At 36.9% G+C, this 16,313-nt stretch overlaps 1 long non-coding RNA gene across 1 annotated transcript in view; it reads left to right on the top strand.

Annotated features, from left to right (window-relative positions):
- Window positions 1-3,952: 3,952 nt before the first annotated feature.
- Window positions 3,953-16,313, top strand: part of LOC122737349 — a 68,553-nt gene continuing 56,192 nt past the window's right edge. The window contains exon 1 of the long non-coding RNA XR_006354245.1: window positions 3,953-4,161. This is a non-coding gene — a long non-coding RNA (uncharacterized LOC122737349). The remainder of the gene's footprint in view (window positions 4,162-16,313) is intronic.

Genomic DNA, 16,313 nt, shown 5'->3' with positions numbered 1-16,313 from the left:
TTTTGCCTCTTTTGGTATCTCCAGTGCTTACTGGCACATAGTAGGCATTTAATAAATGTTCCTTGGTTGATTGATTGTAAGAGAAAAAGGAAGTATAGTTCTTCAATTTACTTTTGAGGATGTTCCCCCCTTTCTCTCCCTCCCCACAATCTGAATCCAAAAATATACTTATACCAAAGATTATTCCTATCCTTTCTTTAACTGGTGATCCTTTCAATATTAATTGGATCAGTTTCAAAGAAAGTGGAAACCACAGGAGGGGTTGCTTTCAGAACTCTCCTCCAGTCTATAGAAAGTTCCCTGGATCAGAAGTAGAAAGAAACATTGTTTTCTGGGTAAACCCTTCAACTCTCAAATCAGGGGGCTTAGCCCATTTTACGTGCAAATCCCTCATTCACCATCTGCTGTGTCCTATCAGTCTTTTCATCTGTCACCTCCTTACAACAAAACAGTTAACTCTTGAAGAAGGAAAAGGGAATGAGAGGCAATGCACAAGAATTGGAGGGGAAAACAAAAAGGAAAGAGAAGGAGCATTTCTCCAAAAGTACCATCTCCTATTTTGACAGTGTTGTGACAGCCTGTTAGCTCTCATCTAGGCACAGGTGCCTGTCTAAGCTGCTTCTGTTGCCATGTGGTAAAATATTCACTGACTCACTGTGAATAACCACCTTATTTAGAGCAATAATCTGGTGACAAGACAAACACTGTTAAGTTGTGTCAACTTGTTAGAGAAGACATAAAACAGAAATACAACAAACAATCCAGGGCTAGGGGCTATGTGGTTATACTTGAGAGGTATTACACTGCCAGAGAGAACTAAGAATTGGGTGAGGGAGAGGAAGGGAAAATCCTTGGGGAGAGGATATCAGAAGGGATGTAAAGGCTTGAGACACATTTCCTAGACTTACTTAGCAAAATCATCTCCAGTGGCCTGCAAATCAGAGGGTGTTGATCCAGAATGATCAATGATAGAATACAGCAAAGTCAGTGAAGGCCTTGATGGTCCCTGGGAATACAGTAATGCTGACCTCAAAAGCAACTGACCCAGGGACATAAGGAGGGCTGATCAGTGACAATTCAGGAAGCTATTCAAGGCCAACTCTCCAGTCGTCCAGTTAATAGAATCACTCTGGAAAATACCCATTCGCTGAAGTTGAATAAGAATGACTACATTATAACTTACATTACTGCCAGCTCGTACTAGAAGCACACTTAGATGAAATCGTGGCCATTAGACTATAGTGAGTGATCTTTTTGCAATTTTTTTTCTATCTGAAACCACACATAACTTTTGAAGATGTAAATTTGTAAAACGTCATGCTTTATGTATTGCATTTTTGGCATCTACTTTAGTTTTTAAGAATGGATGTTGTCTAATTATGCAGTGCAGCTTTGGATGAGAAAATATACTAAGTGTGCATTAAATAGACAACTTTAAATAATGGCACTTGTGCTAAGAAGTGTATTTTCTGGCAAGCAACTAATTTATAATGGTCATAGATAAATGCATTAGTGTATGAAATGCTTGTCTTTATTTATTGATTTGAAGGGGCAGTATTATATTTTTGAATATGTCTTCTTTATTGGGTCTTGTTTTTATCTGTTACAGACTTAGTCATATTTTATGTTTCTTGACACTCGAAGCACTTAAATGTTGGAAAATGAAAGCAATTTTACAGTTTAAAAAAAAAGTCAACATTCATCTGACCCACCTACCACATTTTGAGACCAGGTAAACAGATTAAAAAAAAAAAAAGAATACATCTGAGCTCTTTCCCCCAGGCTTTTCCCCATGAGCCTTGGGTTCCTCTTAAGTGTGCATATCAGAGGTAAAGAGAATGAGATTAAATGACCAAATTTACTGCGTTCTTAGTGCATAAACCACTACACTAGATCTTTCGGAGCCAATTTAATTTTTAGCTTTATTCTTGGCTTAATGCAATGTTTTAGTTCATTGCGCTTTTTGGATGTGCAGAAGCAAAGATAATGTGTTACACTACATTCATTTAATGTTTCATCAGACTTTTTTTGGTGTATCTACCTTTTGGTTATTTTAAAATGTTTCATCCTTATCACTTCAGTCATGAAATGTAGATTCATTAAATTACCGTGCTGGGGTAGCTCTGTGTGCAGCAGCCTTGTTTAAAATGTAGCACTGGTTTGCTCATCAGCATGCTGCAAAACCCTATCTGCCTGACAGATTTTTCCCAGACACCAAACTGTAGGCATCTTCTGACACAGGCCTTTAGAACCATCAGGGTTAGCCACAAGGAAATTTGCCTTCAGACATACCCAGAAATGGCTCTGGAATTCAAATTTTTGACTGAATCTGGTAGAACCTTTCTGGCTAGCAATGAGGGAATTTGTTTTTGGGCTGGACCCAGACACAGTCCTGGAATTCAAACTTTTAATGGAATCTGATAGAGTCCAATTCTTGACAGAAAACCAGGAGGGCTATCCTGGTGGTCTCATCATCAAAAAGTGTTTAAAATCCTCATACTGTGAATGATAGTTATAATCATTAACTATTAATAACAATAACCTGTTCTAGTTGAGCTCTTTTGAACCCAGATGAGAACAACCACAACATAAGAATTTGTAGAGTGCTCTGTAACTTTAAAAGTGTTTTCATATAAATAATTTCCGTAGATAGATTTCCAAGGAAAGTTGGGTGAGTAAGGGGGCTGATAGGAACAAAGATCTCCCGAAAGAAGTTTCGACCAACCATATAGCTAGCCATACATACAACTGGATTTTTCACACCTCTCAATAACAACTGGCATCTTTTCTTAAAGGAAGCTCCATCTTATTTGAAATAGGGCAGGTTGCCTGTCATCATCGAAGACAATGGATCAGATTTCTGAGTCCTTTGCTCAGAAAATATAATATAGCAGGATGCCTAGTACAGTGGCAAAAGTGGCAAGAAAGAGCTGAGAGTCACTCAATTTAGTCATTTATTTCACGTGACATATTACAAAATGCGGGATAAGACATTTATTGCACAGGGAAGTTCAGTAGTTCACCAACACTAAAAACAAGTGCACCCAACCGTAAATGACAATTACAGGGCTCCCGTTTATCAGATATTAAATTGGCAATGCAGTAAATCATGTGTTCTGATTGGTTTAGAGGCTACTGAAAACCAATAAGGAGCCCACCTTTTTGCTTTGCATAATTGGGATTAAATATTTTTTTAAAGCAGGAAAATGGAAAGCTCCCCTGGCCCTGTTCAAAGCAGGTCTCCCAGAGATGCTGCTTTTCTACCAGGCTGTCTATCATATTCCATATGCATTTCAAAATAGCATTAGCATCAAAAAAGAAGAAAGGTACTATTCCAACAAGTAGCTTCAACCCTGGGTCTGAATCCATCAGAGGAGATTGGAACCATCAGAGGTACTTTGTGTCAAAACTGTTTCTGCTAGACTGAATCTGAAAATAAACACCTTTGCTCTCTATCATTACTGTTTCATTAACACCTTGGCCAAGTTCTTTGGCCAAAGAGGCTGGATTTCAATGTGATGTTAAATTATTCCAGGACCAGTGTGCAGCAGTCCTTGAGAATTGTATAACCATAGCATCTCTCTCTCTCTCTCTCTCTCTCTCTCTCTCTCTCTCTCTCTCTCTCTCTCTCTCTCTCTCTCTCTCTCTCCAATTGCCATCCTCAACCTCTAACACACGTAAACATGACTAGACACACATATAAATACACAAATCTGAGATGGTGAATTTTAAAAAAAGCTATTCAGGGCAGCATTCCCATCAGGTTTCTCTGCAAAGCAGTTTAACTGTAGTTAGTAAGTGCTTAGTGTAATCTAATAAAAGCCATTTTGCAATATTAAGCAAAAAACATCTGGTACCCAGAATTCCCTGATCATTTTTAACTAGATGCAATATCTCTCTCTTTCTCTTTCTCTTACAGACATGTGAAAAATAGCCTAATAAGGATCCTTGTGGTAAAATCAGATGGAAAACGGGGAGGAAGAGTTCCACCGTCTCCAGCAGCTCATTTGAAGCAGCTCCTCCGAGTTTCACAATAATAATCAGTGCTGGCCCAGTGCCGCTGGATTATTTTGTATATTCATGAAGCTGCTCATCAGCCGTCAGGAGAATGTGCAGTAATCCTTGGATGAAATAAGGCCAATCAGTGGAATAATGAGGAAGGTAATATCTCCCAAGAGGCCTGGAGTGGGTTTTCATCAAACCCGGCTGTAACTCTCCAACTATTTGCTTTACAAATGCAGCCTTTGATCTTTGATTTGGGGAGAAGAGGGGGAGAGACAGACGTGCTGTTGTATTGTCCAGCCTGAAAGGATAACAAGCTAGCTCTGGAGAAGGAGTGAGTGGGGAGGGGAAAAAACCTGGCTTTTAAGTACCAGTCAGTCCTTGTTAACTAAAACCTCATAGTCTTTTTTTTTTTAAGTGCGTTCTAATATAGATTCGCTTAGTAGGTCAATTGCTAGGAATTTTTTGTTTGTTTCATTTATATATGAAGCCTATAACCTGCTTTAAGAAGGATGCATTGGGCCTATACAGATTCTCTCTCTCTCTCTCTCTCTCTCTCTCTCTCTCTGCCAGAAAGCCACGGGGAATTCCTAAGAAACCTGGATAAAATCTCCCCTAGAGTATGAGGATCACACAACTAGCTAAAAAAAATGAAGTATTTCAATTGCTTTAATAAAATTCTATTTCATCTTCATTGTGGTAAAAGGGGGGGGAGGGTTTAGATCAAATAAATGCTTCAGAGCATCCATGTAAGGTTTTTTTTTTTTTTAGCAAGACAAACCAAATTTAGTCAAATAGAATTAGCAAGGCAAATTAGCCACACACACTGCCTATATGTCTGCACTTGAGAGTACATGAGCTACAAAGAGAGTTCAAAGGGAGCTTTGTCATGTTTGGTGGACAGAAACATCCTTCCGGTGAGACTCCATGTGCTTAGCATGACTAAAAGAAAATAACTGTTTCCCATAATCACCCTTGTTTCGCTCTCCTCCCCCCTCTTCCAACTTATTTGTCGTCTAATTTTCCTCCCCCTCCTCCTCATGTATCACATTATGATTCTCTTTTCTTACAACACAGGCATTTTAATCCTCCCCCTACTTCACAGAAATTTGTTATTTTCTTTCTGTTTCTTTCCATAACAATTGGGATAATAATGTTCTGTGCTGTGGAAAGAGACTAGTTGGCTGAAGATTGAATACTGAAGTTGAAATGAACACCTTAACTATGATTCTGTGAAGTGATACATCTCTTAGTCTTTTGCCCTGTTAGAAATGTACCCATTTGTTTTATGCAGGGAATGGTGGGGATGAAGCCATCAGACAATGGAAGATGCCTAGATTCTTGCTCCTTTCACATTTCTTAAATTAGTTCTTTCAATATTCAAAGTATCTGGGATTGCATTTTTAAAAGTGCATTTTTAATGATATTTGGTTCAGATCTCAGTCTAAAGAAGGGCTCTTTAAAGCTTATCACCTGATATACCTTGATTATGACAGAAGGGAAATGATGGGAAAGCAAACCAAATAAAGAAAATTTCATTTACTTAAAATAAACTATTCCTTACAATGTGATTTCAGTTCCTAAGTTTTTCTATTTCAAAGAAAGATAATATATGGTATGTACCAAAAATGAGAAATTAAGTTAACAATTTGAATAAAAATTCACACTATATAAATACCCTATTAAAGTTACATAAAATTCAGTGTTCAATAAAGAAGATAATACAAGTTAATTTAAACAGTTGAGAAGAGGGGGAAAGTATTCAAGAAACTTGTGAAACAGGTGTATTTGATCACTGGTGATATTATTGATGAATTACTTTGCTGTATTATGGGTAATTGTCATTGCCAGTAGCATATATGGGATTTCAGCAGAAGGGATTCTCTCAATTGCTTTCATCTATGTGCTTATTAACTGTATTTCTTTATACTCAGGAAAAAGTCACTAGGATTTCCACGAAGAATCCAAAAGACTATGGTCTTTTCAGCCTATGTTTTCAGAGAGATACAACTTTAGCTTTTTCTGCCATTGGTACTAGATGTTAGAAAGAGACAGAAAGGGCTAAATTTGACATTTGATTCACCCTATTCTGGGATTTTAAACTGTGATGTAAATTAGCCTGAAACTGGCCTTTCTTCCATTTTCTCTTTTCAAAATGTAATACAGTTAAATGACAGAGATTAATTACTAAAGTAATTACTGTTGGAAAGCAAAAGGACAGTTGTATAAGACAGTCTTTCTCATGATGACCAAGTCTTTCTTGACAATTATGCTTAATTCCAACAATGATTATTCTGCGTGGCAAAATCTATCAATCCAAGGGCATACAAGCATTGATGCATTCTCACTCACGATGAAGTCTTAGGATGAGGTAATTATATTTGACTGAGTCTCATGTGGCCTTTAGTCCTAGGGGGCATCTCTAGGAACTATTTTTCCTTGGTTGTTTATAATCTGCCTATTTTGGCTACCATGCCCTGAAGTTCAACATCATTTGCCACTTGGGGCTAACTTATGATTGTTTGCTTGCATGTGATCTGTGTCCATATGTGCAGATGAAGTAGCACAAATTTTAGGAGAGTCCCTAAAGGGAGGCCTAGGACTCTTGCTGCATAGAAAGGTTTTACATACTGGGGAAGGCCATATAAAATTCTAAACACTTTCCTACTTCCCAATGAATTAATTTTGGAACATAATGAAGAAAAAAGAATGGGTGATACTGGGGAAAAGCACAAATATTAAGTAATTGACTTGTAGATATCAAATAGTACTTTACCACTTTTGACTCCACACTCATTGCCATCTTCATCATGAGTACTTTCCAGGACAGGATTATGATTTGCTGTTAACATTAGACTCAGTGCAGTATTCCGATGATTAACCATGCTTCTTGCAAATGGCTAGCATAAACCCTTCAGGGATATCATATTCCATTGCAAAAGGAAACAATCTCACATCTCTTAGTCAGTCAATGTTACATTTTCAGTGAAGAGTTAGAAGCCATAGTCTTAGGTGTTGTGTAAACTTTGGATACTTGGAATACAAGAGAGAAGAGACAAGAAGAAGAAATAAGTATAAAAGGCAGGAAAAATGTAAAAGTAAAGGGCATCGTTCTTAGGTATTTCATTCTAAGCATGGAAAGGAAGGAAAAGTGAAGATCTGGGCACCATCACTAGATTTGTAGTTTTTATTCACTTATTAGCACTGCTTCGTGAATCAGATAGCTGGAATTAAAAAAAGGCAACAGCTCTTCTGAATGAGATCTACATAAATCACTAAAATAAATATGTCTCTATTTAACGTAGAAAAAGGAGAGAGAGAGTGAGAGAGAGAGAGAGAGAGAGAGAGAGAGAGAGAGAGAGAGAGAGAGAGAGAGAAGCTTCAGGCTCTAGTGCTTCCTTCCAGGTGTCTTCGCCTGCATGATTTCATCTGTGAACCATAATCAACTTCCTTAATGAAATACGTAATTAACATATTATAATTGTGGTAAAGATGATTTTGACAGAAATCATTTTCCATATCTAATACTATGCTAATTTAATCTGTTCCTCACTCCCCGACATGACCTTTAGTGATTAAGTTTCATGGCAGAATTGTTTTTTTTTTTTGATGGATTGATTTATCCACAGTGGTTGAGACCCTTCTCTTGGCATGGCTATCATTTTTTCCTCTCTAAAACATGCAAATATACACATACGCAGAATTCCACATGTGCCAGCCCACACAAAAATACATACTTTCATGCCTAGAAGAATGATGAGCAAGCATGTGGCAAAAAGAGGAATAATATAATGAACTCTCGTGTTCATATGAAATCTCAAATGCTAATAACTGGTAAATTTAAGGAAAGTCAAGATTAAATAGGTTAGAGTTAAAATTCTTCTTTCCCTCTTTACTAACCATTCTCACATAGAAAAGTATGGGTGGCTATATGAAGTTAGCATTGGCAAAATAAAACAATTCCATTGAACCATAACATCATAAACTATAAGAATGAGGACATGGAAACCCACAAAATTATATTAATATTTCCACAAAGCTTTCTGTGTGTCATATCTATATAGTAATAATATTTCAAAACTGCCTGCTTACTTTTTTGTCAACTTTTTTTTCTTTTACCTTAAGAAAAAAAAATTCCCTTCACTCACTACTTCTTCAAGCAATCATCATATTTCTCAGTTCATTGATAAGTTTCTGTCAGTCATCTATATTTGCTTCCTTCTTTGCCTCAATCTATTCAGTCTCTGACCTCTTACATCTTTGTTCCTGTCTTCAAAACTCTATTGATACAGCTCTCTCAGAGGTCACAAAAGACTATCCCATTGCAAAATCCAATGACTGGCCCCTTTTTTCTGTGTTCTTCATTCTCAACTTCTCTGCAGAACCCGGTGGACCACATCCTTCACTATTTTATATCTTCCTTGGAAACACCTCTCATATGATTCTTCTTCTATCTTCCTAATGGCTCTTTTTTTTTTTTGTTCTACTCTTCTCTTTCATTTTCTTCCATCACCTTACAGGTAGTGTTTCACTAAGTTTTTGTACAATATATATACACACACACACATTTCCATCCCGAACCTCCCATATACCCCTTAAGATTTCCAGTCCTATATATATAATTACTTGCTAATATATCCACTTGGATATATTGCTGCAAACTTAGAATTACCATAACTGAACTCATCATCTTCCTGCCAAAATGCCCCCATCTCTAAATTCTTGTATTTCTATTTATGACATTGTCATCTTCCCTATCATCCAGGCTTGGGAAATCAGACTCATATTGGAATTTTTCTACTCATCTATATATGCAATATCTTTTGCACAAATCTGTACTTTTCTAATTTAAATGCAACTACTATTTTGGGCCACATTTCTTTTAGGTTTGAATTGATCTTTCTACTTCCAGTTTATCCTATCTCCATCCCACCCTTCATAGTGCTACTAGTGTGATCTTCCTAATGTACCATTCTGATTATTTTATTCATCTCTTATAAGTTGTCAGTGGTTCCCCTTTACCTACTAAAACATAAATTCATAAAACTCTCATTTGAGGGCCTCCATAATCTGTCTCCAATCAACCTTTTCAGACTTGTTTCATTCTACCCTATTTCTTATAGTTCAGTACCATAGTTTTGGTCAAATTGGAGAACTTTCCATTTCCTCATTCTCATCATGCCATTTTTCTATTTCGATACTTTGCCTGTTATTAACTCCTTAGCCTGTCTGTCTATTGAATTAACCTCCCTTCCATCTATTACCTTCCAGTGAAGACCACATCATGTACCCCAATTGTAAAAGGTTCTGAGGGGGCAGCTAGGTGGCACAGTGGATAAAGCACCAGCCATGGATTTAGGAGGACCTGAGTTCAAATTTGGCCTCAGACACTTGACCCTTACTGGCTGTGTGACCCTGAGCAAGCCACTTAACCTTCATTGCCCTGCAAAAAAAAAAAAAAAAAGAAAGAAAGAAAGAAAGAAAAAAGAAAAGGTTCTGAACTGAAGCAGAATTTTGCAATTGCTGCCATCCTCTACCTTATCTATATGACATTTTTGTGAGGTACAAGGTGGGAAGGATTCAGATAAGTACTTAGACAAAAATAAATAATATAGGCTATTTTATTTGCTATACATTTACTTGCATTTGAAAGAGAAAGCATTTACTATATTAGTTATGGGAAGTGCCTTTAAAATTACAGTTTAATCACAGCAATGAGATTCACAAACATCCCAAATCTTTGAATTGGTTGGTCACAAGATTTGGATATTTTTGATCTGCTACTGTATAAAAACTGCTATAAGTATATGAATATCAGAGTTATAATTTTAAATGCCCAACTTCAGTTTTCTGCTAAGCCACAAGAAAAATGGATTGTATTGAGCAGCCCTAAAAAATAGTGATTGTCTTGTTCAATGTTATAGAGGGAAGGAAGGGGGAGAGAAAATAAACAAAGTAACCATCGTAAGGCAAAGATTATCGAGTCACACTAGGAATGATGAAGGCAAAATTTGATCCACTGGCTTATGTGTATGTTGACTCTGAAGCCCTTAAAAGATTTATAGGAACTTTTTGCCCTTCCGGGCAAGTATCCTGGTGTTATTTTTATTTATAAATGAACAGTATCTTCTGACTTTGAGTTTATTTTAAACTAAGTCAAGACTGGCTTTAAAGATTTTGCTGTTTTGTCAAAGAAAAAAGAGGGTATGACAATTACTTATACTAACCTAATGAACTTCCTTTCTCACATTACTTTCTGGTTCTTCCAACCCTCACCCTCCCCATCTGTACAAATTATAATTGTTTTCTTTGTGTGGGGATGTCTAAACATGGTGCTCTGTTGCTTTTCCAGAATACTAGGAGCTCATTCATAAGGTTTGACCAAGAAAGTAACTCTTTGATTTCACCAAGTAATGTTTACTTATCTTTTCTCTCAGAAATGTGATTTGGATCAAGTTTTTCCTTTTCTAGGAGGATAAAGGGACCTGAGTAAAGCTCTTCTTGAGCAACGGTGTCCTCTCTGACAAATAAAATGATAATTTTGCTATCATATATTTTTCTGTTTAAATGTGAATACATTGACATTTCTGTCTTTCTTCAAGTGTAAAGTGAGAATGACCATGCTATATACTTTATGACATATTGAATAACAAAAAAACATACTTTATGATATATTGAATAACAAAAAAGCATTATACAGATACAAAGTTATAATTCCTGCCTCTCTGACCACTCATTCTCAGACCCTTTGCTGCATCATCATTCATGTCCTGTACCTAAGGCTATGTCATATATAATTTTCTACACAACCACACCAACTCCCTCACCACAACCTACTCACTTTGTGATTTCGTCATTTCCTGTAGGATGAAAGATCACCTCTATGCTTATAAACCCCAAATTTAAAACAACAACAACTAACTAAGTAGCCCTGATGTCTTTTCTAAATGCCAATTCTATTTTACCAACTGTTTGTTGGATTTCTCCAACTGGAAGTTATCATCAGTTTATCCAAATCCAACAGGTTGACAAGGCCCTATCTATATAACATCTCCTCCTCTCCACACAGAAACAGGATAGCTCTGGAACTCATTACCTCTCACCTATCCTATTGATAGAGCCTTTATCCTTTCCATCCCATCCTCTATATCACGGACATATCAATCTTCCTAATGTATAGACTTGAAAATGTCAGTTCTTGGGGCAGCTAGATGGTGCAGTGGATAAAGTACCAGCCCTGGATTCAGGAGTACCTGAGTTCAAATCTGGTCTCAGACACTTGACACTTACTAGCTGTGTGACCCTGGGCAAGTCACTTAACCCCAATTGCCTTACAAGAAAAAAAAAGAAAATGTCAGTTTTTGGCTCAACAATATTCAGTGGCTGCCTATTATTTCTAGAATAAGATAAAAGTTCCTTGGTAGTTTATTACAAGACTTCCGCAGTATGACATCCATTTTTTAAAAAAAGATGTGTTATATTGTTTTCCTACTTCATTCAGTATTTTAGTGAAACTAGGCTACTAGTGAAAACAAACATTCCATTTCCTACCTCTATGCCTAGATACAGGCTATTCCCCACCCCACCCCCCATGCCTAAGGTGTACTCCAACCTTATCTCCACCCTTTAGAATCCTTCAAAAATGTTGAACTTTAAGACTCAGTCCCTGAAACCTTTCTCTGTCCATACAGTCAGTAGTTCATTCTCTCTTCCTCCTCAAATTTCCTTGTATTGCAGCATACATGTTTTACCCTCCTCTAATGTCAGACTGTCAATTGAATGGTTTCATTTTTGTCTTTCTCCCTCCATTGCCTTGGGCACAGTAGGCATATAAGAAACATTTGTTAGATTGAATTTGATTGGAAGATACTTTTCAAATTGGCTATAATCAGAAAGATTTGTGTACTCCATGAATATATTAATAACCAGAAGCTATGATTATTTAAGACAGTTATATTTGCTTACCTCTGATCCCAGGTTCTTTTATCACAAAATGAACAAGAAGTAAGGTCAGGTCAGTCCTTGTTCAAGAACATTTGATTCAATTAGATATACATTTATTAAGTGTCTAAAATATTCAGAACTCTGTGGTAGGCACTGGCAGAGATACAACATTTATATAAGATATAATCCTTTCTCTCATGGAGCTTACAGTCTGATAAAGGAAAGAGATATACATAAATTGATATAATTAACAATAATACATGGCAAAGACATTGAGAGCATAAAAATAAGTGCAATGTAAAACCCAAGGAGAGAGAGATAATTACTCAGAGAAGGGATCAGGGACAACTTTCTAGGAAAGGTGCCAGTTTAGTACAATTTTCAAAGTAAAACAAAAATTCCACAAGCAAAAAGAGAGATAGATTATATTCCAGAAAGAAGGGAAAGTGTGAGTAAAGAGTGGAAAGAAAAGCAGAGATCATTTTGGGACATAGCAAATGACCCAATTTAGCCTGAACATAAAGAACATGATACAGAGAAGTTTATAAGGCTGGGTAGGTAGGATAGTATCAATCTATGGTATATCTTGAATATTAGTCAAAGCAATTTAACTTTATTCAGTACAAAGTAGAGGGCCAGTGACAATTTTAATAGGGAAAGATAAAGGACATTTAAAAATCTAGTTACTAGCTGTGTGACCCTGGGCAAGTCACTTAACTCCCATTGCCCTGACTTCCAAAAATTAAAATCTAGGCAAGAGAAAGACTAGTTTAGCATCTGTGTGAAGGATAGATTTGTATAATGGATAAAGTGGAAGGAGGAAAACTGATTGGGATACTGTTGTGATAATGATAACTCATATTTATATTATGCTTTAAGGTTTGCAAAAATCCAAGAGAAGTTGGCATTACCTTATGGGGAAACAGAGTCACAGAGTTTAAGTGATTTGCCTATTGTTACTACAAATTTATGTTACACAACTTCCACTGGGTCCTCTATGATTTTTTTTTTAGGGCAACAAGGCTTAAGTGACTTGCCCAGGGTCACACAGCTAGTAAGCGTCAAGTGTCTGATACTGGATTTGAACTCAGGTCCTTCTGAATCCAGGGCTGATGTTTTATTCACTGTGCTACCTAACTGCCCCAATACTGATTTCTTAATTGACAGATCCAATGGCTTTTTCTCAAACTTCATTCTCCTTGATCTCCTTATAGCCTTTGACACTGTTGATCACCCTCTTCTCCTTGATACTCTATTGTCTCTAAGTTTTGGGGACACCACCATCTTCTGCCTCTTTTTCTCTCTATTTTTTAAGTGAGGCAATTGGGGTTAAGTGACTTGCCCAGGGTCACACAGCTAGTAAGTGTTAAGTGTCTGAGGCCAGATTTGAACTGAGGTACTCCTGACTCCAGGGCTGGATGCTCTATCCACTGCACCACCTAGCTTCCCCCTGCCTCTTTTTCTTAAACTGCTCTTTCTCAGTCTCCTTTTCTGGGTCCTCAGAATTTTGTACTGGATCCTCCTCTTTTTCCATACTACCTCACTTTACAATTTCATCAGTTCCCATGGATTTAATTATCATCTCTATGCTGATGATTCTCAAGTCTACTGATCATAGCCTAATCTCTTTGCTTATCCTCAATATCACATATCAAATTGCCTTACAAATATATCCAACTGAATAACCAGTAGACATCTTAAATTCAACATGTCCAAAATTGAATTCATCATTTCCCCCCCAAACCAGCTATACTTCCAAGCTTTCCTGTTATTAGTGAGGGTACCACCATCTGCCCAGTCTCCCATACTCAAAACCTACATTTCACTCTTGACTCCGTACTCTCTCTCATCCTCTGTATGCAATCTGTTATCAAGTCTGTCAACTTCAATTTTGCAACATCTCTTGAATGGACCTCCTTCTCTGATACTACTATTCTGGTACGATGCCTCATGCATAATGCCTGAAATACTGAAATAGCCTATTAGTTGGTCTGCCTGCTACAAGTCTCTTCCTACTTCTGTCAATTTTCCATTTAGCTGCCAAAGTTATTTTCTTAAAGCATCAGTCTCACCATGTCGCCCTTACTCAATCAACTCTAATGGCTCACTATAATTTCCAGTATAAAAATCAAAAACCTCTGTTTAGTGTCAAAGCCTCCTCTTCCCTACCAGTCTTCTTATATCCTATACCCTTCCCGCCATATACTTTCTGATCCACTAACACTGGCCTTCTTGTCAGTTCTGGAAGAATTTCTTGGCTCCAGGCAATTTTCTGGCTGTTCCCCATGCCTGGAATGTTCTTCTTCATCATATCCACTTCATGGCTTTCTTTAATTCCCAGCTAAAATTCCACCTCCTGCAGGAAGTCTTTCTTGATCCTTCTGAATTCTGGTGCCTTCCTTCTGTTGATTATTTGCTATTTATCTTTAACATAGCTTCTTTGTACATATTTGTTTGTTATCTCACCCATTAGATGGTGAGCTCCTCCAGAGCAAGGGCTATCTTTTGTTTCTTTTTGTATCCTCATTGATTAGCACAGTACCTAACAAATAGTAGGTACTTAATAAATGTCTACCAGCTGACTGATTGTTACACAGATGGGTAGCACTAGAATTTCAAATGTAAGCTTCCCGATTTAAAATTTTCACTGTATCCCTTCTTATTACATTGTTCTGCTTCGCAGTAATTCAGGAAATGATGACTGTACTAATGTAGAAACAGGGATGATAGAAAGGATAGAGGTGTGAGAATAGGTAGAATTGTCAGACTTTGGTTAAGAGGTTGAATATGAAAAGTGAGAGAGATAAAAAAGTTAAAGATAATGCCAACGTTTTAAAATAAAAGAATCACTGGTGGTGACGCTGATTGAGACAATAAATAAGAAATCAGAATAAGGAGCAGTACCTTATAAAAATATAATTTTAGCTTTGGACAAAATACGTTTGAAGAGTCCCTAGAGCACCCAGTTGGGGTTGTCCAATAGACAAGCAGAAATGTGAATGTGAAGCTCAGAAGAAAGGTCAGAGCTGGGGATTCTAAGAATAGAAAGAAGTGTTATGGATAGCTGTGTGAATGAATGAGATTATTGAGGGTTCAAAAAGATAAAAATCAGGAAAAAGACAAGAAGCAAGAAAAGAAGATGCAAAAGGAAAAATGACAGATATAAGATGAGAATGTGCTATGCCAAGCTAAGGGGGGAGGTGCTATCCAAAAGGAGGTGCTCAACAGAATGAAGATCTGCAAAGTTCAAGGACAGAAAAAATATGCATTGGTGACCTTCTAAAATAGCAGTTTCAGTAGAGTGTTGAGGGTGGAAGCCAATTCATAGGGTTGAAAGACTGCGTGATGATGAAATACAGATGGTGGGAAGGCATCTGGATGTGTTAGACCTGAGCATATCTGTAAGCTAATGGGAAGAAACCAAAGTCCAAGATAAGAGAAGGAATAGGCTCTGTCTAACTGGAGAAATGGAGAAACTAGAGGAAATGGCTGTGCTATGGAGGATATGCCAATAATGCCAAAAGGAACAATAGTTCATGGTCTATAATTCAATTAACTTTCTATCAAGGGCTATGAATTCATTATTTAATGATAGCCAAATACATTTGTGTTTCTGTATATGTTTGTATATGTATACATATGGATATTGACATGTACAAAGAATAACTAAGCGGGGTATCGAATAAAATGAGCTATATTTCTTTAATGAGGGAATTATGTGGTATATTAAAAAAATTCTTTCTTCAGAGCATTAGTGGCCAGTTCACTGTGAAGAATACCATAGGACTGGCACCATATAATGGCAAGATCTGGGATTCATAAGATTACAGATCTAGAGCTGATGCAGATGGTAGAAATCTCTAGTCCAACTTACTCATTTTATAGATGAGGAAACTGAGTTCTAAAGAGGTTGACAAAGGGAACACAGTAAATGGCAGAGATGAATCCAGGTCCTCTGACTCATGTGAAATCAACATTAGAATTAAAGAATATAGGCAAATGAAAGATGGTTTAAATATATATTTACCTAGCATAGAAGGAAAAATCATAGTTATGTTAAATGCTATATGACAATAAAACATAGGATGGAAATTGTGTTTATAAGTGCCTACTAGTGCGACTTAATAAGGAGAGACTGAAATTTCTTCTCTCTCTTTTTAAAAAGAGCTGATAGACTAGGATAGAGAGATTTATCACTTTTTAATTAAGTTAGTGTCAACTCATGAGGTTTATTTCAGTACAAATCTGTTGACCAAAGTCTTTCTGGTGAAACCTGCTCCTTATTGAATGAAGCCATACGTATTCATGGAAATTTCATTGTGAGCTGAGGCTATTCCTTGGACTCAGCTGCCACATTTTAACAAGAA

The sequence above is a fragment of the Dromiciops gliroides genome, chromosome 1 (genome assembly GCF_019393635.1).
Source record: "Dromiciops gliroides isolate mDroGli1 chromosome 1, mDroGli1.pri, whole genome shotgun sequence".
NCBI classification, from domain to species: domain Eukaryota; kingdom Metazoa; phylum Chordata; class Mammalia; order Microbiotheria; family Microbiotheriidae; genus Dromiciops; species Dromiciops gliroides.
Note: the sequence above shows the minus strand (reverse complement) of the source record. Positions and strands in the feature narration are given on the sequence as shown.